We start from the raw sequence: 23,929 nt of genomic DNA on the forward strand, positions 1-23,929 counted from the left end.
CCTTTATAAGAGTTGCCTTGGTTATGGTGTCACTTCACAGAATGGAATCCCTAACCAAGACACCATCTATGGGGTCTACATACATGCAGAGAGCATCTTTCCTAGCCATAGGCCAAGAGGTTTCCATGTTAGCCTCTTGGGACAGTGATCACCAGTCTCCTTGAAGTAGTTCTAGAGAATCTCTGAAAAAAAAAAAAAACTCTGACATGCCAATGGTAATGAATGAGGTCATACACACTGTGTATTAATTCTTGCCTCAGCTGTGGGCATAAAAGAAATTTTCAATATTTTTGACAAGGTGAGAACAAGTTGGAAGCAATGTGCACAAAATCCACTTGAGCTAAATACCCTTTTATTCTTTGATATCATTTATAATTATTCATTTTGTAGTGATTTTAGCTACATACAGAATAGCTACAGTACACATGAAAGTACACAAATTATGTTTCACATATAAGAACACCAACCCCTCCTCTCCTTCCTCATTTCTGAAGATCTAACATTTTAAGGAAGTTATATGATTCCTCATTTCTGATCCTACCCGTGGCTAGAACAGAAAATAAGAAAAGGGGCCATTTCTCGAAAGTGGGAAGAGAAAAGAGAAGGAAAACAAAAGAGAAGGTGTGAGGAGGAGAAACGAAGGCAGCAGAGCTCAGCTTGGAGATGTGAAAGAGGGCTCCATCACAGAGAACGTGGGGTTAAGAGTAGAACTGGAGTGGTTATCTATACATTGGCTATAAGGCTGGGTGAGGTGATAAGTAGCCCCTACCCCAGCAGGCCTGGACCGGCACATTGGCCAATACGTTATGAATATAGAAAGCCTTTAATTCTCATGCTCAGCTCACAAGGGCCCCCTCCGCAAACCATTACCTTCCACATTCAACCTGCCCCGTGCTCTTTTTGCTGCTAACCAGTCTTGTATGGCAAAGGGCCTGTCATTTGTCATTATTAGCATACCCTTATGATTTATATCACTAACAGGTCCACGGGTCAGAAGCTGGGACACTGTGGACTACAATAAATGAAAGGGCAGATGAATGGGCTTGCTCTGAACAGCCAGTCGTCCTGTAGCTCAAACCCGGCTCACGTTAGGCAGAGGCCCAAATTGGCAATTCTCTGGTGCTAAGATCTCTTCATACGTCAGTTCTTCCTCTGTTGCTGCTAGGCTTGATTTCTTTGTAAGCGTGTCTTGAAAGCAGAAGAAATCTCATCTCAAAATGGATCCCCATTCTGGATTTCGAGGTCTGCCAATAATTTGTACCATCTAAGGGCATCAGAAGCAGCTATTTTGACCATAGCCAGATGGCTGCAGCTTCCCGAATTATCTATATCTTCACTGTGACATTTTTTTTTCACTTGTTATAGGGAACTTTTTGTGAGCCTATTGGTACCATTTATTTCAGCAACAAAATTCTCCCAAGGAACATCTTTTCAGCCTCCCCCTCAGTTTCTTCCTAATAGTTGACACCGTGAGGTTAAAATATGAATTGGATAATCTACTCAGCTCAATAATGCTTCAAAGAAACATCATTATCTTCTTGGTGGGCCATGCTAATTATCACACAGTAATTAGCCTGGAACCATAGACACCATCTCAGTATCCACCCATCCCCCACGCTGCCTTTAAAAAAAAATCCCGACTAATATATACTTTTATAGTCATATATTAAGTCAGCTTTATTTATGGCTAGAAATAATATATATAAGTATAGTTGTATAGACAGCTATAAATAAATGTAGATATAGGGAACTATGGGACTAAAGCACTAATACCTGAAGTTCAATAAAGAATGGGAAGATTGGAAGAAGAATCTTTGGACTTACCACAATAAACAATAGCAACCTGGATATTAAAAATATCTGACATCTTCCTCCTCTTCCTCCTCCCCATCCTCCTCCCCTCCTCCTTCTCCACCTCCTCCCCTGCTTTCCATTAAAACATCGATGTTATTAGAAGAGAATATTTATAAGTCTTCTCTTCCTCTTCCTCCTTTTCTTCTTCTTCCTCCCCATGACAGCATGATGCTGGTCTCTTCCTTGCCAAGGGCAGGAACAGGACATGGTGACTGTAGAGTCAGCAGGAAACCAACAGACTTCTGCATCCATTCCAGTTTTCCCTGGATCCTTATGCAGGCTCGTGTTACTCTGGTAACACAATGATAAATAATACCTCTTCCAGTTCTTCAGCTGGCACTTTAGAGGGAGGAAAGCAGGCAGAAAAGAGAAAGAAGATGGCTGGGTGGAGAACTGAAGAAGGATGTGATCCTAGAAGCAGAGTTGTTAGCTGTTGGTCTACACATTCCACACCTGGTTTCTTTTCTTATTCGCAAATCCTTGGGAAATAACATGCAGCTTAAAGAGAGAAAGTCAATTGACTTAATATCAGCCCTCGTTTGCTCCAACTGGAAGCTAAAAGCAATTCCTTATGTGTCTAAGGCTACTCTGAAGGTTTGAGATGTTTCTTTGCTCGACATGAAACATTTCAATTTGGTAGTAGCAAGAGAAAGTATGTTGTGCTGAGATTAAATAAAATCAAGCAAATAGAACCACCAGGGCTACAATCTTAGCAGTCAGGAGGCAGGAGGATCAAGAATTCAAGGTCATCTTCAGCTATACACCAAGTTCCAGGGCAGCAAGGGCTACCTGAAACCCTGTCACAGAACTAAGTAACCAACACAACAACTAAGTCAAGACCTGTGTGACTTGATGAGGTTAGTTATTTCACTCAAAACCTTTCACAGGAAGGTGAGTCAGTTGGCCAGGGTGGCTGGTCTCCAAAGTAGCAGCACTCATCTTTCAGATCCTAGGACCAAATTCTCAATACCACTCAATTCTCTCTGACTGCAGTGTCAGGAGAAAAAGGCCTGGAGGTGCCAACCATGCCATTCACCACCTTGGCCAAGACTTGCTATGCAATGTCTCCCCATTGTGAAGGGCACAAGAAAAAGTAGGTTGTTTACAATCTCTGAGAATAACTGATACGTAAAATTTTCTTTCACGTGTTTATGTCAGGAAACAGACTTCCCACTGGATTCTTCTCAGAGAGAAGCTGTGGATTTAAAGAGGAAGATAAACTATAACCCATGTGTGGGCCACCTCGAAACAAACACAGGGGCAGGATCTATAAAAGCTAAAGAGACAAAGAGGGTGCATCTTTGAGTCACAAATGGTTTCTGAGGAGCAGTGTGGGAGAAGCGAGCGCAGTTGTAGGGAAGAGATCTCTGGTGGAGAAATGAAGAAGGCAGTTGACAAGTGTGCCTGAGATCCAGGTGTTAATAGGAAGCCACAGCTGGCTGCTGGGGACGAAGGTGACCAAATGCTGTTTAGCAGGATTAATTGGGCACCATATCTAGGATGATTTAGAATAAAAACCGTTGAGTGTGAGGACCTCATGTAATTATGTCTCAAATAGAACTTGAGAATGGGGAGGAAGAAAAACTGGCTGTGAAGATAAAGATTAGCACATTGTACTACTGATGAGATAAGAGGTAAGAGAAAGGAGGGAAAGAAGGCTCCATGTTTAAAACTAGAAGATAGCAAAAACTACTTTGCAATTCTGTCATATAAGGAAGGAAGGCTATCTTAAATACCTTGGCATATGGAAGTTGTGTAATTACTTATTACTAAAACGAGCCTAATGACAGATTGTTCACTTTAATCTATTTAAAATGGCCACGTGAGTTCTCTGAAGGAAAATGAATGTAAGGTTTGAGACACATACTGCTCTGTGTCCTCCAATCCCAGCTTTCCAAAACCACCTCCCCATCTCCTCTGTATAAATACAAACTTGATTGTGGCTCTTAAGGCCTTTGTTATTATGTCCAATATCACAGATACGAGCCCAGAATTCCCCAAACCATCTCATACACCTTCATGCTTCTCATTTACGCCTCCATTGGTGCTTCCATAGAACCCTGGGTCCTTAGGACGCAATTTGTCTCACTTGGTTTGAGATTAGGACTCACGAGATTCATGTCCCTCCACCTCTACAGTGACCAATTCATCCAGATTTAACAGTCATCATCATCCCTAGTCCAAACTAAAAGAACCAAGAGACCAACCATATCCAGGCAAGCTGATCATCACCTCTTCACTGTATCACAAACCACGGGCAGAGAGCATCCTGGCCTTTCTGAAGCCCACCTATTGCTGATCGTAGTGAGCAGCAAAACAGGAAGGCTGTGCCCACACTATTACTAAGTGATAGCTTTACATATATGGTCTTAATCATCACAGCCACATGGCCAGAAAGATGTTACTATTATAATTTTACAGATGAGGGAACTGAGGCCCAGGGAAGGTGAACACCATGTTTAAGAAACAGCAATGTTGGGATTGACTCCAGGGGTTCTTATTTCTTCTTCTGTCCAATGGAGAGCCCAGGCATCAGAGAACTGAAGCCAAAGACTGGCTGGCATTTCTACACAGTTGCCTTTAAAGCAACCCCTACTTTCCCTAACTATTCTACGTTCCAGATATCCTTGGACTTTCGGGGAGTGGGAGTCCAGAAAAGGGGAAATCATTTGAAATGTAAATAAATATATCAATTAAAAACAAAACAAAAAAAAGAAATGCAATATTGTTTTTTATTGTATATTTTTAAATAAAAGCTTTGCTATAGCAAAAAAAAAAAAAAAGAAACTGTTGAACTGAGTTAATTGAAGGATATCTAATCTTGGGGTCAGGGAAGTATGTACAGTATAGTATCTAAGTTTGCTTTCTATTCTTGTGGTAAATATCATGACCCAAAAGAACTTGGGCAAGAAAGGCCTATTTCACCGTGTAGCTGTAGTCCATACAGGGGAAACTGAGGGCAGCAAGCCAAGGCAGGAACCTGGGGACAGGAACTGAAGCAGAGGCCAAGGAGGAATCCTGCTTCTTGATTGTTCAGCCTGCTTTCATACACAATCCCAGGACCACCGTCCCATGGACAGCACCACCCACAGTGAGCTGGGCCCTTCCACATCAATTATCAATCACGAAATCACCTCCACAGACCTGCACGTGGGCCAATCTAATGAGGTCTTTTCTCAGCTGAGATTTCCCTCCCCGGATAACTCTAGCTTGTATCACACAGGCACGACCCAACCAGGGCGGGAGTCATGGAAGTGAAATCTTCCATAATTTTCACCACTACAAAGGAGAAAGAAGGATGGTAATGAGACTTCTCATCAGAGCTTAAGATAAAATTACAGCAGTCTGACTTTCCCAAGTCTCACCTCTTTTCAATCAGATGGAAACCAGGCTCCTTTTGCAACATTTTTTTTTCCAGAACACTTCCAAGTATTACTTCTCATTATTCTTATATTATTCCATTTGCATTTTAAGCATACAGTGTAAAGGCTTGAAAACAATGAAACATGCAAATAAGGAAGCTGAAAGTGTTCTTTGAGAAGTTAAGTGATGAAAAGTAAGAGCATTCAAGCTCTTTAAATGCAATACATTATCTATTAAATCGGCTTCTCTGCCTTTCCTACCTTCCCCCTGCTTTTGTTACACTCTGCCTTCAAACAAAAAAAAATTCACAATGGCATTTTTTTGTAGGTAAAATAACTTTCAGAGTGTGAATTATTTATTTTTAATCTTACAAACATGATGTCTTTTTTTTTGCAAGGAAAAGAGTTTATCATGGGTGGGCAAGTCTACAGTTTCCTATTGCTGCTACAGGAGGCATTATCTAATTAACAGTGACACATATGATACTGGGTATCGCGAAGATGAAGAGCACTCTTTCTAGGTCAGGGGCCTGTGAATTCCAAGAATGTTAACTAGTTGAACCATCATAATGCCCATTCAAGTTTCATTACAAGGAGCTAGATTTTTCAACTTCTGCTTTTAAAAAGTCAGTTTACAAATTGTCTGCTTTAGTAATCTGCATGCTCTGGGTGGTGGGGGGAGAAGGAACCCACTCTCCTTTATTTAACTGCCTTTTAAAGTGCTTAAGATAGCTATCTACACAGGCACTACTCAGAGTAAGTGTGTCTTCACAATACTGAGAACAAAGCTACCAGCTCCTTCTTCAAGGATGACAAGAAGGTAGTAAAATCTTCAATACTTATATAAAAGCACCTCAAGCTGTCTCTTGGGGGGGCCACGCTTTCCTTCCCTTCCATCCTTCAGTACTTTCACTCTCTGAAGATATCTGTTGTCCTTTGTAGATGATACTGGGTAGCATCGGTCCCCAAGGTACGCGTCTGACTGATCTCAGGAAGTGGACATACTGGTGGTGAGTGACCACAAGGCCGATGACGCTTCTCTTCTGATCTGTCTTTAGGGTTTTTACAACATCCTCATTTTTCACTTCTACCTCACAGGCCTCTCATTTTGCTCTGGAGGGTTCATCTCCGCCAGCTTCCCCATCTGCACAAGTCAGAGTCCTAGGCACACAGGATCTTTTCCTCTCAGGAGGACTTGATTATAAATTGAGATCCCCAAGATAAAAACAGCTTTAGTATTTTTAAGTACAAAATTAATATAATACAGAAAAATATTTTTTAAAGAAAGAAAGAAAACCCCTTGTCATCATCCCAAGCAAAGACAGGCTATAGCCATTCAGATTATATTTTATGACATCATATGTGTGTGTGTTTGTGTGTGTGTGTGTGTGTACTATGAAGCCATACACACAGTTATTTCCCATGATTCTACTGAGTTACTGGCAATACTCAAAGCTCTTTCTGGAAAATACCTGGTGTACTCTCCCTGAGCCTTATCACCACTGACATATAGTTACAGAGATATGGAGAAAAACTGTGCATTTAATAAATCAAGTCTCTCAACATATAGACTACAGGAACAGCTCTAGAATAGTAGGGCTCCCTTGGGGGTGCGGCCAGCTCAAGTGCTCCAGAGCTCAGAGGACAGTCCTTGAGCACTCAGTGTGGCCGGCCAGCCGGCCAGCCCCTCTAGCACTGATTTGTAAGCTGTCCTTGCTCGTGTCTCCTCCTTCTTCTCCTGCCTCTGTTTTCCAGTGATTGCAATGTCCCCAAGCAATTAGCATCCCAGGATCATATTGGATAATGACTGCAATCGCAGCAAGAAGGATCCCAGGTCTCTCATCTCGCCCACTGTAATTTCGTATATTTCTATTTCCTCTTCCTGTAGTGTCCCATTCTTAAGGTTCCTCTATTTTCTTGCTCTTGCACTAACATGTCTTTCTCTTTACTAACATAATTATATATAGCATAATGCTTTTTTGTAGTGACATGTCTTTAAATTATCTTCATGTTGGTGAGCATTTTTTTATTCCTCAAGAGTTATTGCTTCTTAGTTGCTCTATTTAATATTGTAATTTCTTGACTTTTTCTGGGGGGGGGGGTTGTTTTGTTTTGTTCTGTTTCTTAGATGATTTCTTTTTATTTCTACTGAAATTAGATTTGTTTGTTTAGTGGGGGTTTTTTTTTTTTGCTTGTTTGTTTTTTATTTTGCTTATCTCTTTAACAGTGTTAGTTTCTTCCTTTTTCCTTGGCTATGCTGTAACATGTAGAAAACAGTTTCCTGTCACTATAGAAGCCTACCTGCTTGTTGCTGGAGCTCTCACGTGACCGGACAGTTGAGGCAGGACTATTCATGAAGGACAAACTAGCAGCCCTCCTTCATGGATGGAGGGTCCAAAGCCAAGCTTGAGGCAGAATACCCTTCTTAATCCCTGAACAGAAAAGGGCTTCCCAGCCCTCAAAGAGTCTCTCCCTACGATTTGTTCAATTATTAGAGACCTGAAGTCCCAGAATAGCGTTCTAGGTATAAATGACTCCTTGGGTTTCACATTAAATTGAGGGGGGAAGGGCAGACATCACTAATGGAGATGTACAACTTCAACCCTGAAATCCACAGATCCCTTAAAAAGCGAATTTTTTCCTAAAGGTTATGGGAGCGATTCAAGGTCTCAAACCTAAGATGAGGAGACTGCAGCTCCTTTACATCCTGGTGTCATAGTGGGGAATAAAGCGTGAGCATAAGGCCTTGTTGTGTTGGAGAAAGCCATGGGTTTCCCTGTGTATGAAGGAAAGAGTTTGGGTAAGAAGTGTTATCCAGTCCTCACTACGGTGTTTGTAATCTACATCCTCTTCCCAAGGGTATTCTACTCAAAGGACCTTCCCAAACCAACCAACCAACCAAACAAGCAAACAAAAACAACCATTGGAAAGACAAACTGGGAATTAAATAGATTTCCACTTTTACACAGTTGTGTTTTTATAATTTATTGCTGAATAGGTATTTCTTAGATTTTTTTTTTTAGCTTAAACTTATTAAGTTTAAAGAAATCAATAATCGGAGCTAGAGAGATGGCTTGGAGGTTAAGAGCACGGGATGCTGTTCAAGGGGCACTGAGTTCAATTCCCAGCAACCACATGGTGACTCACAACCATCTGTAGTGGGGTCTAACACCTTCTTCAGGTATGCACTTAGACCTAAATAAAAATGTAAAAAATTAAATTACCCTGGTGTGTACACACATGTAGGTATGCTTTAAAAAATGAAATCAATAATAGGCTTTAACCAGGATATCCTAATATATATATATATATATATATATATATATATAAAATCATGTGAAAATGAGGGTTTTTTTGTCTTCTTCTGAGTTCTTTTATTCTTAAACTAGTTGCTTTGTTTTGTGTCTTGTACACATGTGTCTTTGTACATGTGTACACACATGGTGCTGGGTCAAAGTCAGAGCTGAAGACGTGCCAAGCAAACACTGCCTTTGAGCAATATCCCAAGTGTACTTGGTTGCTTTTTTTTTCTTGCCACATGTGCACTAGTCATGGAAACTGAGTTTAAATCTATAGAAAAACAAAAAACAAAAACCACTCATGGTGAAAAAAAAAAAACCCAAAAAACAAAAACTATGAAAATGAACCCACATCCCAAAATGGCTCCTCAGCCAGAAATATACATATCAGCACATATAATCCACAAGTTATCTCAGCCAGGCCCATACATTGTTTCCAGTTGCATGTCAAGTTAGGAGGCAGAACTTGAATTAGCCCTCCCGTTAACAGAGCCCAAAGCTATTAATATCAAATCCAAGAGACATAGTTTAATTAAAAAAAAAAACTAGAAACTATTGTCAGACAGAAATCACATCATAAAAAAGTAATTTATAATGCACACCCTAATTAATAATTTACCTTCCAGGATAAAATAATTATCAAAAGTAATTACAATTAAAACATACTATTTTTTCCTTAAGTATAAAACTGCTTAGAAGTTAGGATAATCTTGGGGAAAAAATCTGACCACAGCTTCCTTCCTGTCAAATTGTATCCCTTTATTAATGCTTCTTTTTTAAATCAGAGGCCCCTGTGGTCGCAGTCCACTCCACTTGTCATTGTGACTTTGCAAATGATGAAAAGAAAGAAAAGAAAAGAAAAGAAAAGAAAAGAAAAGAAAAGAAAAGAAAAGAAAAACCAAACTTCTAGGCATGGTCCAGTATAATTCCATCTGAAAAAGGTATCTACTCATTTAAAAGCATTTTAAAAAGTGCAAAAGATATCTACTCATTTAAAGGCATTTTAAAAAGTACAACCAGATGCTTAAAGCTTAATAAGAGATTAAAATTGGTTTAAATTGGGCCACACAGAGTTACTGGCCTAGAACCAAACTCTGATTAAACAAGAGGGTAAGGAGAGTTAAATGTGAACAGTGTCTCCCAGATAGCAGTGTTGTAAGAACAGAAACTCTGTGCCTATTTCCCATTCTCTTAGCCCCAGATTGTTGTATTTGTATTTGTATTGAGAAAATTAACTAATATTCAAAAAACCCCCACCCTATATGAATGTAAGCAAACTGTGGAAGGTGGCCTTCACGTAAGAAGCAGGACAAGACCTCTTCCCCAGTGAGGCAGGAGGGAGACGGTAGTGCTGGGGAATAACTGGTTTCTGGGAGGCACCAGCTTAAGCTCACCTCACCTCTGACTTGTTGCCCAGGTGACCACATCCTTTGCCTGGAGTGATCACGGAGTGATCACATTCGGGAGAGGTAGAGCCATGTGGGCGCACAGGGCCCTCAAGTCTGCAAAGGTTACTTATGCTCCCAAACTCCTCACGTGGCTGTCTAAGGACACAGCTGGAATCGTTTCATAGATCAGCTCTTCCTTCTAACCAGGGAAAGACTTTCTTCTACAGGAGCATTTCTCAATACATCCCCTCTTTTTTGTTAGTCCCCAGGAGAGAAGGGTACTTGCCAAGAGAACCCCAACTGTGACCAGATGTGTCCTATAGCTGAAAAAATACCTCAAAGCATAAGTCCCTGGATCCCTTCTTGTATTTCCAAGCTTAGAATGAAATTTGGTGAGCTGGTGAGGAAAAGCTGGAGAAGAAAGACATCCACTGATGCAGACAAGAATCTCAGCGGGCAGAGGAACACCAGTGCCACATCGTTGGAGTGGGTCTCGCAAACAGGTGTGGACCTGACTTACTTGATGTCTAGGAGCAGCGGCACCACCAAGAAGCCGATGTCCTCAATTTCCCCAAGCTGCAACACTGAAGATAATTGTGCACACAACTGTTTGTTTTGTTACCCATTTTATAATGCTTGACAAAATACCCAAACTGTCTCAGAGGAACTCCCTAGACGGTAGAGACACTTACGTCATTAAAACCTACTTATTCCTAAGAAAGGAGAAAGGCAACATCTCTCTACTGTCAGTCTCCCAACGTGAAAACTAAGTGACCACTTCTGTTGCCTACCAGAAAGCTATCCTCTGCACGTTGGTTTTTTGGTGCTCAAAAATGGGAACTCTGGCCTCCAGAGGAAAGTAAAGGAAGGGATCCCGGGGAGTCTCCATCCTGGTGGTTTCTGGTGGTGGATGGAGTGTTTCCACTTCTGCCTATACTGACAGATATAATACATGGCTTAATACATGAATTATATTTTTATATTTACATACAAGAAGGATGGAAAGCTATCTTCAATGAAGGACTTGTAATTCAAACTAAGGTCAGGAGACTTGTGGCTTCCACTATAACAGAGTAGAAATTTAAGAAAAATCCTCTCTCCCTATAAAGTTAAACAGAACAGTCTCAGTATTCTGGCATTGACCAAAAATATACCCCAAAAAAACCAAACAAACAACAATAACAAATCAGAGAAACATTTATTTCTGAAAACTACTAAACTTCCTAAGAGCATAGTACAGCCTTGGCACTTTGCCCAGGTCTACCTCTGTCACTTTTTCAGTCTGACTGGGGACAGCTAAGAAATAAATAAACTTTACTGTTCCCACTACTAAGGACACACTTGACTTAGCATTGTTGGTTTTCTTTTCTTCTTCTTCTTCTTTTTTTTTAAAGAGCTTGCAGTGGAAGGAAGGCCAGGTTCCATTAGCCTGAGGTTGCTGATTTGTTTGGAGCAAGCCTTGTACTGACAGAGCAGCCAGAGTTGAAACCCTGTCAGGGAAAACAAGCCTTCCACAGAGGACGTGCAGAACATTCACAAGAGACCAAGCATATTCAGTGCCCTGCTCTGCTCCTGGCCTACAAGGGCTGAATTTGAGCATACACCAGGAAGCCTTTCTAACTAAGGACATCCAGTCAAAAGTCAGAGCTGAGGCAGGCTTAAAGGTAATCTGAAATCTGAACATGCTACCTGCCCACACTCTGTCAGGAGAGAATGAAAACCATAGTGGAGCAAGGAATCTGGCATAGCCTCTCATTGACAACTGACTGAAATAAGGCCATAAAGATACAATTGGGCTCCAAACTAAAAGTAAGAGAAACAATCTAAGGTCTCTGGGGCCGAATGTTGTAAGGATGATGGACTTTCTAGACTTAGACCAGGAAGGCTATGAAACAGGAGGTAAACAAAAGCAAGTTCCCCACAGGAAAAAGGACAAACCTGGAGTTACCATAAGAGGTCATCCAAACTGTCTAATAATTTGCAAATCAGCTCCACTAAGACACGGATAAAACCAAGCAATGGTTCTCTATGTTCAGGAGGCATAGACAGAAAAGTTGTTCCTAAAAATTGTCCTTGAAGGAAACTATATTTGATTTAGCATACAAAGGCCTGAAAACAGCTTCACAAATACTTTCAAAAAACTGAAAAACTTAAAATTTTAAGAGTTAAAGAAAAAACAGCAGTGCTTCAGGAAATAGAGGCTCTCAGAAACCCACAAGTTCAAAGGATCAAATAAAACCCTGGAGTTGGAAAATGCAATAAACTTTTACCAAAATAAATGACATGACAAAAAAAAAAAACCTGTGAGAACTTGAAGATACATTAAGAGCAATTGCCCACCTTAAAACACAGAATGATGGAAAATGAACTTAGCCTTAGAGAACCATGGGAAATATCAAGCATATAGCATACATGTACAGGTGCTTCATAGGAGACAAGGAAAGGGATAAAAGCTAAAGAAACAATGGCCCCAAATTTTCCAAATTTAGTTTAATAAAAAGCACATTTATCTAAAGATCCAGGGAGCCCCACAAACCCCAAGTAGGACAAAACAATCTATACTCAGATGCTGTCGTCACACTGGTGACAATCAGAGGCAGTAAAAAATAAATCTTGAGATCACCAAGAGGAAGGACTCATCTTAGGCAGGTGGCAGCAATGCACCAACAGAATGAATGACAAACTCAACATTGTAGAAATCTGTCATCTGCCTTCAGAGTTAATCTTTGTGATAGTTAAAGGCTACATCAGTGAACTTGGTGAAATAAAAGCAAGGGGGAGGTAACAAAGAGACCACAGTGGGACTGTTCTGCCGTCCCCATTTCTCGCCCTCTTTTGTCGTTTTTCTTACCCTTCTCCATGTCCTCCATCGTCATCTTCTCCTCCATTCAGGTCACGGTTCTGTGGCAACTATTACACAGTTATGTAGACTGCCAATTCCAGAAACAATTCTCAAACACAGGGAAGCCCCAAACCCTGCGTTTAGATTACAGATGTTCTGGCATAGCCTTCTCTGCGTTCAGATCTTTCCCTTTTCTTTCTTTGGAAAGTATCTCTATTTCTAGCAAGCAATCTAACTATAGAAATCGTTATGAGAGAGAAAAGAGGCGAGTTAGATGCGTAGAACTATAATTTCAAGGTGTCTTGCATTCCTAGACCGGTAGCTTAAGAAACCTAAAGAAGATCATGTTTGTATCTGCCTCTAGTTCCACAATTACATTTTTATGCACACCTAAATGCCTCAGCACAGTAGGTGCTTTATTTACAGAGAGCTCTTACTGTTTATGCCTGCAATATCTGCAGGAAAAAAAAAAACACATTCATTTCAATCCTTTCTGTGCCCTGATTTGAAGTGAGCTTCAGGGAAGGAGTCCTTGAAAATCACCATACTTTAAAGGCAGCATCTTTTCCTGTAAGATTAGTCAGATACAGACGAAATCGGGCAGCTTTTCAGAGGAAAGCTGAGCACGACAGATAGGGGCTAGCATCAGGTGGGAAAGTGACAGAGTGTTCTTGGAGCCTGGTGCTGACACTGTACTGGCTACGCTGGTACACTTGTTGGTGCAGTATGCTACAAGGACATTCAAATTAAGCTCCTTTCTACAGTGCCGGAGGGACATAATGTGATGCGAGCTTCACAAAACAAACTTTTATCAGAAATGAAATATCAACTATTAGAACTCTACCCAAGCCAGCAGCTTGATCTGGTGGGAGAACTGAAGGCAGCAGGTCCTCCTAACAAAGCCTTGGGCGAGGAATCAAGAATCCGTTCTTCTCCTACTGCTGGGATTGAATGTAGCTAAAATGCAGCATCTCCATTTGTCGGGTCACAGTTTCCCGAGGATAAAGGATGCGCTGGTCCATCTGACCTCCAGTGTCTAAAAACACTTAAAAATAAAAGAAGCTTATAAAACGGCTAACAATTCCAACTCGATTTTGCCAATTGCTAACTCACAAATATTTTTTTAAAAATATTTTGCCTGGGACTCCTTGCTACTTTCTCCAAAAAATCTGGGAGATGCATCAGATCATGAGGGCTCTAAAGATGTCAGGAAACAACTCATCATCAAATGTTACCGAATTCTTTGTATTAAAGGAACTTCCGGAATCAAATCATGACCAAAAATGAAAGAGCTTTCAATTGATATTCATAAAATTGCCTTCTTCCAGATTCCCCCTCCCCAGGTGGAATCATGTCTTAACTTTCATTACAAGATATTCCAAATATTCCACCTACTTTCCATGAATCTACTGAAAGGTTTAGTTTAGATCTAGTTAGATCCAGAAGCCTTTTGTGTGGTGGTTATCATAAAATGCATTTCATATGATCTCTGCACTGCTCTGGAAGAAAATTTTCTACCCCAGTATATGACTTAAGAAAATATATCTTGCACAAATCCAGAATTAGATGGTCAGCACTTGGCAGGTCTGTTTTCACTTTCAGATAGTCAGTGTTGAAGTAATGGAGACTACACGGGAGTTGTGGGTGGGCAGGGTGGGTAAATTCTCCGATTGACAACATGCTCACGGGAGGGGGGTTTCCATCACTGAGTGATAATCCTTCAGTCAGAAGCCCCGTTGCCTCTTCTGTTTCCTGACTCAAGCTCCGATTTTTGTGTGCTTCTGTGAGACCTCACTGCCAAGAGGTTAAGGTGCGAGCTAACGATTTTTCTGATCAATTGTGGAACACTCTAATTTGCATTTACTCTAGTCTAGTCCTGGGAATCCATCCAGTAAAAAGGGAACAAAGTATCCTTGCATATGGGATCACTGATTTCTCCCAACGCATTCCACAGGTGAGAGAAGATCCTCTTGTAAATATGCATTATCTTAAGCTGGGCCTTAACTGTTAATGGCCAGGCTCCTGACAGATCACATTTGACAGTCAGTCATGTCTGTTGTTTGTTTCTCGTTATAAATCCCTCGTGCAACCATCTTGTAGCAATCTCCTGAGAGACAAGTGCTTTCATTCAGCAAGTAGGCATCATCATCCTCAGCTGTGTCTCTATAACGTCATTATCGTTTTTCTACACAAATTCAATTCTGAATATATAGAAAGGAATTCCTCTCGGTGGCTGTTCTCTCTTGGAAATTCAAGGCTAACTTACTACCCTAGATTTCTTTTAACTGAGCTGATTCTCTCCCTGAATGAGGAGTGGGAGAGGACCGAGGACTCTGACAACAGATCATGCTTCAGGGATGTCGTACATGAAGACACATCTCACAGTCACACATTTCCCCTTTGCCTGTCCAAAGCTTATATTATCAGCTCAGTGGTGGGAAGGATAGACTACCATCTGTGTTATTTAGTGAAAGATGATCCCCAGCCATAAGCAGTAGCTAGCCCTCACCACAGCAGCTGGGATCTGTCTCCAAAGAGAGTCATAGAGGAGTCATTGCACGCATAGCATTGCTTTGCAAGAATCTGATTAGATACAGCATGGTAACCAAAAATGTGAAACAAGCGAGTCCAACTTTAGAAAGTAGGATTTACTAGTCTATTCCCGGTCCTCTATGTGTGTTACATTTTGTCAGTAGAAAGCCACTATTTCTCTAAATTTTGTAGAAGCAAATCATTTTACGCTATCTAAATGGATATAAAATTATGGGAGGAGAAAGATTAAATAGAGGTGTGAAAAATCAAAGCCAAAATTGTGCCTCTGCCATTGCTCTCAGGCAAGGAGGGGAGAGTGGAACGCCCTTACTCAGGGAGCATGGGGCCTTGTGAACCCAGAAGGGCAGCGAGGAGCCAGAGCAGAACTAAACTTCTGTGAGGCAGAAAAAGAAAAGCAGCATGTCTAATGAATTTGATGAATCTCAGAGTAACGAAACTTTTCCCACAATGTTCCTTGAAACAAATCCCAAAAAGTCACACCATTTTAGAAGATCAAGGGGACAAAATCTCATCAAAGGAGGACAAGCCAGTGAAGGAAAACACTGGGCGCAGTAAATCTCCACTGCCTGAGAAGCAGACCCCACGTTGTCATTGTGGGGTTTTCTAATCTGTGATGAGATATGGAGAATTGCACTCCTCCCTCCCCCATGCTGGGGCTCGAACTCAAAGCCTTGTACTTTATGTCTGTATTCCCTCAGGAGCTTCCAGCCCTAGGGAAGCTAGAAACCTGTGATGCTCTAAACAACTGTGCACATTCAATTTAAACATTAGTCTAAATCCCTCGTGCTTTACAAAATGAAGACACTGAGATACAAAACATTTAAATCCAAAGTCAAATAGCTGTCTCTGGGCAAATGCAGGTCTCTTGACACCAATTCTATGCTCTGCCCACGCCTGTCACTCAGTAACTGGCTCACTCTAAGTGTATCAACAATATAAAGACCATGGGAAAGAAAATCAAACTACAGGAGATAAACCCCTTCCATTCTCGTGCACAAGTGATCCAGTTTGCAATTGTGCTGTTGGGGAAACGCATCCAACCTCCCTCCCTCTTGCCTGTGAGAAGCAAGAAGCTTATGTGTGCAGCCACAGAGCTGCTGAAATACACAGGGCACTTCTCGGATTAGCATATGACTCAGAGAGTACAAGCCACTTTCTTCTAGGATTGTGACACTTTCTCAAGCTGACAAGTGTGTTGACATCAGGCAATAAACACAACTGACCAGTATTCGCTAAGATGTTTTACTCCACGATGCCTTGAAATAACAAACCCTATTTTAAAACATTTTAAAAATAACTGCAGTATTTGCTTGTTCCTGTTGAGAACTACAAACAAAAATAGCTGCTCACGAAAGCTTGCATAAGATATGCTACAGTTTTCTATAAAATCAGAACCAGTTCTCTAATGTCAAAGGTTAAAATCAACAACACTGCCAAAAAATCCCAAGATAACCCAAGATGTATATTTCATTCCTGCAAAGAAAAAAAAATGTTCTATGTTAGATTGTTAGTGGGTACAATGACTTTCATCTCCCGTCAGTGAGGAATGCATTATGTATGCATAATAGATTTGCAATGAAGCTGAGGACCGGCACGGAACAAGTGTACCTTGAAGGAACCTGCAGCCATGATTTCTAAGATAATTTAAATAACCAATACTGCAAATGTAAGTACACATCAGACTTTTGTTTTCAAAAGCATATACTCCTTTGCACATAAGATCTAAGACATGTAATCCATAGACGTTTAATATATTTTATAATAAGGTTGATAATCAAAATATTCCAAGCACAACTTGGCATATTCAATAACTGAAGGGTTTTTTTCCATCTATTTTCTTTAGAACTGTTATAACCAACAGAAGATAGCTGGAAGGAAGTGCTTTTTCAGAGGGCTGACTTAATTCCTATCAAATGTTGCAGTTCACTCAGTATATTCTATGTTATCGAATGACTTCCAGAGACTTTCAGACTAGGGAAAAATTATACTTACCCAGACCATATGACCAAATGTCCTCATATGTTATCAAAGAGAATCAGATTAGAACAGCACACATTGTAAATAGCTGGTCACATGAGCAGACATTAAGGTGGAAGGTCATTTTGCTAGGACAGAGATGCTTTAAAAAGATCTAGGAAGACAGAAAACTGAACCGACAACTAAATACTACCATGATCTCATGGTTCATTTTGGGAAACAGTGTAGAGGCAATAAAGAGAATTTTCGGACTATTTTAGATACAAATATGTGAGGATGGTGAGCTTGCTGTCTGCAAGGAGCTAACTGCTCTGGTATAAATGTCAGAACTGACTCTAAAAGGATCTGGGCCAATATAACATCATCTCAAAAAATAACAGCTATTATTATAGATGATGTTGCAAGCAGTACTTTGAGTCATGCAATCCATACCATATTGTCTCCAAAGGGTAAATTGCGTAGTTTCTACTGTTTCATTAAGATCTAGTATTCAAATAGGAAATGCTGCATCACAGTGTCTCTTTTATTATTATGTTTTTATTGTGATTTTGACTTTCCAAACATGCCATATTTCTTTAAGAGGAGTGAAAATTCTAACCTTGCATAAGTATTTTGCTTATCTTATACATAGATACTTTCTAGCAGGAATCAGGATATGTTCATATCTGCAGTCCTTACCATGCAAGGCTGTTTCCAATAGCATTGAGGTTTAATGTATCTGTAGACTGCATATCAGAAAAGTATATTCACCCATCAATCATTTTTTTCAGATTAGTCAAGATTTTAAAAGCAGAAAACACATAACGTGTGCTATTTGTTTTATATGTTTTCTTTCATACATTTTTACCAAATAAATTGTTAGGGGCATTTTAATTCAAGTTTTTTTTTAATAAAAACATGAAACTTGTTTATTTGTTTGTCCTGCCCCCTAGACTTTTCTACATTTACTGTTGCAATCAAGGAAAAAATAAAATTCTGACTTTGTAGAGTGTTTACAACAGAAATAAAGGACTTAAGAAGTATGAGAGTTCCATCTTCTTATGAAGGACTTACATGGCTGCGCATGTAACATGTCCCATAACATGATCCCACAATGTCTGGACATACTCAACTGGAACTCAGCACCATGCTTTCAGAACCCGGCAGGGCACCCACAGGAATGCTAGCAGCCATTAGCTCACTGTCCTCAGCCCACACATGTCCCTTCCCCCTTCACCCTGCCAACCTACCCTTTGGCACAGTCCCCAAGTCACTGTTTCCTAGGGACTTTGAGTCAGCAGCTTTAGCTAAGAATATGAAATTCCGGCCGGTGCGGGCAGCTTGTGACCACTATCTAAGAACCAAACTTCTGTTGACTGCATATATTTTCTACCTCCAGACCAGTTTTCCAAGCTACAAATGCTGATAGAGAGAGATCAGAGCTGGAAGGCAGATTTCTTGGCTTTCCTGTTAGGAGTGTTACTCTCAGTCAAATAGGGTAACCTTTTCTATTTATTTATGTGTAAGTAGAAATGAAGACTTTGAAAAGTGGCATTTTGTAAGGCAACTTCAAGAGTTGAAACTCCGCACTCTTAGCCTCCCGCGACCACCCCTTTCTCACCTGTTCAGTATTGTACAAGTTAAACAGGGTAATAGAAATATTAGGCCAGAGTGCTGAAAACTCTGTCATCATCGCAATAGCTCAAGTGGACCAGAGTAGGGACTCCCACTTTGTAGGTATCTAGTAAATATTTGTCCAGTGAGTCAAGGGATGAATCTGAATAGATTCATCACAAATACAGTTCCTTCCCAGGTCTACACTGGTCCTGAGAAGAGGATCCATTATTCTGCCTGGCCTCTGAGTGGTAACCCACCTTAACAGCTGCCTACGCTTTGCATGCTGTTCACCGCTGATTTTTGAGAAGGCTTGTGGCTTCTTTTGTCCTGAAGCTCTCAACTCCCTGATTGTAGGATGGTTCCGTATTGCCATATTTTTAGTATGGTATAACTTACTTCTCTTGTGACACTGATAAGTACTAAGATCAACTGTAGGACAAAGATGTTTGTTTTTAGATGGCTGTCTGGCAAAGTGGACCATGTCATCTATAGTTAACCTCTTAGTCTAAGATACATATCAATTAAAAGTCTATAATTATTTAAATTATAATACTATTACAAGGAAACATGTCAAATGGTTATACTTACACATTTCATTTTCAGATATTTGTCTTCTCTTTACTTTGTTTACATTTTGTCATTTATGAAAATTAGAGTATTGTTTCCCAAGGCATTTACCCAAAATATCAGCCTCAGAAACGAGGTTTTTAGTTTTGCTCAGAAAGAGGATAAGGGGAGTAACATGGGAGAATAATTTAGAGGAAATATTGTAAATACTGGTTACATGCTGGATATTATCAAGATAAAGACCCTGATAAGTCCCATAAAGAAAAAAATCAATTTGTTGTTGTGGCATTTTCTCAATCTATTGTCGGAGAAATATTTTCCTTTGCCAGTGACATTTGGAAATATTCATAAAGGAAAGGAACATTTTGAGAAGCACTTGCAGTCAATCCTAATTTGAGGCTAAGGAGGAAATATAACAAAATTTATTGAGAAACGACAACCTCCAAATTCACACTGCTAAAAACATTTTAGCCTTAAGCTTTATCCATGAATAAACTTTACAGTGAAGAGGCAGCTATGGATTTGATCGATGTCAACACTAAAGTATTGAGAGGCTGGGCCCCACTGGAACATGTGCTACACGCGAGAATAACCTGTAACCTCAAATATTATAGCTAAGTATGGAAATAGGGAGGGACCCTTGTTTAATGGGTTGAAACAAGGTACCACCACACAGAAAATGACTTTGAACCAAGAAGGGATGATCTTGAAGAAATGTAGACAGGAGACCATCATCTTTCTGCCAGATAACACCTCCTGATGATGCATTTTAGATATTGCGAGAAGTTGAATTTTGTTTTTAAATTAATTTAAAGCATGTATTCATGTTGAAGAAAAACACACATGCTAATTTATCCCAATTTAATACATCAATGCAAAAGCAAAAGGGAAAGTTAGAGTGAAAGGCCAACACAGCTGATGAAGGCGGAATGTGAACTACAAAGTACCAGTATTAGAACAAACTCAAACAAGACATTGCTTCACGGGCAAACTACCATTAAAAGGCACATATGGAGTCCCACAAACACAGAGAGATGTTCACAGTTCTTTTAGTTGCTTAACACCCTGTAGCTCACCCTCGATTTGGGATTTGACAAGGACACTACCAAGAATTCAGTGTAGATCCCTGCTGCACACACCTTGTGAACAGTTCAGCTACTGCCCCTCTGCAGCGTGACCTGAGGACCACGTTCTATTCTCATCCTAAAGATGTTTAATCCCTCTAGCAAAGAGAAGGAGAGAAGCCAGAAATGAACAAAGTCAAAGAGAAGATTTTGGCTTTTGTGGCAGGCCCTCTATATGTCTGGTGGGAACAAGGTGAATTTTGACTGAGGCATGATTTGAGCTAGAGGATGAATCTGACTTCCAGTGACAGCAGCCCACCAAGGATGCAGGAAGATGTCTAAAAACTCCATAATGTGTCCATATGCATAGCATAATTCACTGTGACAAAGACCACTCGCTTAACACACGACATAAAAATATCTTTATTTCCCAGTGCTTTCTCTTACAGGCTCTAGTTATGAATTCCAACCATGATTTCCCATCAAATAGCCACTAATCATTCAGCCACATTTACTGAATATCCATTATATTGCCAAGAACCACAGGAGGTGCTGTAAGCACAGCAGTTCAGTTCCCCACCAGTGCAAAGCAATGATGGAGGTTCTGCTAGTCTTCTTGTACAAAGTAGGGAATGCCAGGTTCAGAGATGCTGATGGACTTGTCTAAAATCAAACGGAGAGGAAGCAAGTGATGAAGGAAGGCTTAAGGTATATTCTGCCTACCCATAATCCATGCTTCTAATCATAGTGGCAGGATATCTACCACACTCTCTCCAGGGGCTGCCCCTGTGTTCTGGTTGACGCTAGAGCCTGTCTTCCACTGTGAAAGGATGTTGGCTGGCAGAATCTATTTGTCTCACAAACATCCTGAGGTAGAATGACATTTACTCTGAGAGTCAAGCATCTTCAGAACTTATCATATTCTCCTAACAGACATATCATCTTGGATTTATAAGAATGACCCTTGTCCTGTATCTCAAAATGATGTGGCTAAGAAATACTTGTCACCTGCTTGACCTATGCCTAGCTCTGTCTGCTAGTGCCTTCTATTACTAATGCATAAGCCTTTCTGTTCCCCTTTCTAGGCCTCCTCTGGGTCCTTTATCCTTCATGGTACATTATTCTAACTAAAGCGGAAGCCCATTGTCTTGAGACAGATTTCAGATCGCAGTCCTAGAATATGTCAACTAATATATCACTCTTCTTTATTGCCTTTGGTCAAGCAATAGTGTTAATTTTGAAGAACAGATTTTAAGCTTCACTGTAAACAGGTAAACTATCATTTAATCAGTTCTGCTTATTACAGCAGTTTCTGGGTCTCTGGGGGCAAGCCATAGTAACCAGGCTTTGCTGATCTGGTTTCCACAAAAATCTATTAAAAGAAAATCCTTTAGAACAGATGTGTTGACAAATCCCCATCCACCAAGCAGTCAGGCTGTTTAAGAAAAGCGTTGGTTCAGTATTTGTTCTCTATTGTAACTGTATGGTATGTTTGTGCGGTGTACCAGAGGAGGTGGGGGGGGGTTGGGAAAAAGCATTATTAGCTCAGCCAGGTGAGGCTGGAAGGATAACAACAGGCACAGGAGAGGGGCCAGATGGGAGAGAAAGGAGACAGGTCAGGAGTCAAAAACACTGTCTCAGAGGCACTTGTTAGAAATAGAAGAAAACTCCACCAAGACATTAGCCATCACTGGGGATTCGGTCCCAACTGCTCTTTTCTGAAGGAAGCAACCTTAAGTGACTTTCCACCCTACATTCCCTGCTCGTCAGAGTACTCTCTCTTAGGAAAAGAAACCACTAACTTCCTATGACTGAAAAGGAGCCCTCTTTCCTCTTCTCTCTTTCCTCTTCTCTCTTTCCTCTTTTCTCTTTCCTCTTTTCTCTCTCTCTGCCCCATCTCTTTCCATCTCTTTGCTCTCTCTCATCAAGTTATAATAACTTCTACTTTACTATCACTCAAAACTGCTCTGTCCATTACTGATATCTCCCCTGTAGGACTACTCATCCCCTGTTGTTCTCAGTAACATGCCCTCTTCCCATTCCACCCCTCACCAAGGAGCCCCGAGTCATCTCAATATGACTCTTCACAGTCTTTCTCCTCCTATTCTTTCACCCCACCCTCCTGTCTCCATTGAAATGGTATTCTAATGCAACTTCATTCAGAATAACAAGACCCTTGGAGATTAGACTTCACCTACCTTTCCACTCTCCTGTTTCCACAGTCACTCCAAAAAGCATACTTAGCCCTGACTCTCCTGTCTCTATAGCACTGCACATAGAGAACTCACACAAAGATGGGCTCAGCACCCTGGGGAGTTTGTGTCAGCCCTTCAGTTCTTCAACTGAGACTATGAGTGAAATAAGGAATATAATTTACCTAGTTGAAAAAGCTCCAGACATAAAGAGTCGTCCCTCAGTATCCTCAGGGAATTGATTTCAGGCTCCTTGAGAATATAAAAATCTGTGACTGCCCAAGTGAGTTATATAAAAATACTGCAGTGTTTTCATATAACTTTTTCTCATCTAGATTACTTATAATACTTAGCATTATACAATGTCAATGCTATGTAAGTAGTTGTGCTATGAGCACTGTTTGGAAGTACATGAAAAGTCTGTATATAGTCAGTAGAGATATAATCTTCAAAAATATTTTCCATTTACAGTTGGCAGACTCCATAGATGTGAAATCCATAAACATGAAGAAGCAAATTGTCCCAGCATTCCCCTAATCCTTTGTGTTGCCTAACCCCAGCATCCCCACAATCCTTTGTGCTCATCTCTTCCCAAATACATGTCTTTGTCATAGGTTATTTTTCTTATGTGTATGTATGTATTCTTTGTCTTTGTGTGTGTGTGTGTGTGTGTGTGTGTGTGTGTATCTGTGCATCACACTCATGCAGTACCTGTGGAAACCAAAACAAGGTATCAGCTCCCAGAGGACTCCAGTTACAGATGGTTGTGAGTATATCATGCTAGAAACTGAACCTGGGTCCTCTAGAAAAGCAAAGAAGTGCTCTTAACTGCTCAGGGATCTCTCCAGACCCTCATTGCTGTCTTTTAATATGCAGACATTTTTGTCTTCTGAGGAAGAACTTGGGATATCCTCAGTGTAAGTCAGTGTTCCCTACACAATATCGATTGGTTCTTAAATGGAAGGAATTATGTTCATACCAATGCTTTCAAAAGTGTAACCACTATTACCAAGAGTACACACCAGAGCAAGGCAATGGAGTGTAAGATTTTTACATCCTACCTTACTATATTTTTTTTAAAAAAAAACCAATTTGATGTTTGGAGAATGTCATAATGAAACTCATTAGCTTGTGAAATTAATATATTATAATTAAAGAGAATTCTAGAATTTAAAAAAAGTGAAATTAAATGGGTTTGTGTATGTGTGTTTCTTGTGTATTTTTCTTTTTATTCT

This window comes from Apodemus sylvaticus, chromosome 5 (genome assembly GCF_947179515.1).
Source record: "Apodemus sylvaticus chromosome 5, mApoSyl1.1, whole genome shotgun sequence".
NCBI classification, from domain to species: Eukaryota; Metazoa; Chordata; class Mammalia; order Rodentia; family Muridae; genus Apodemus; species Apodemus sylvaticus.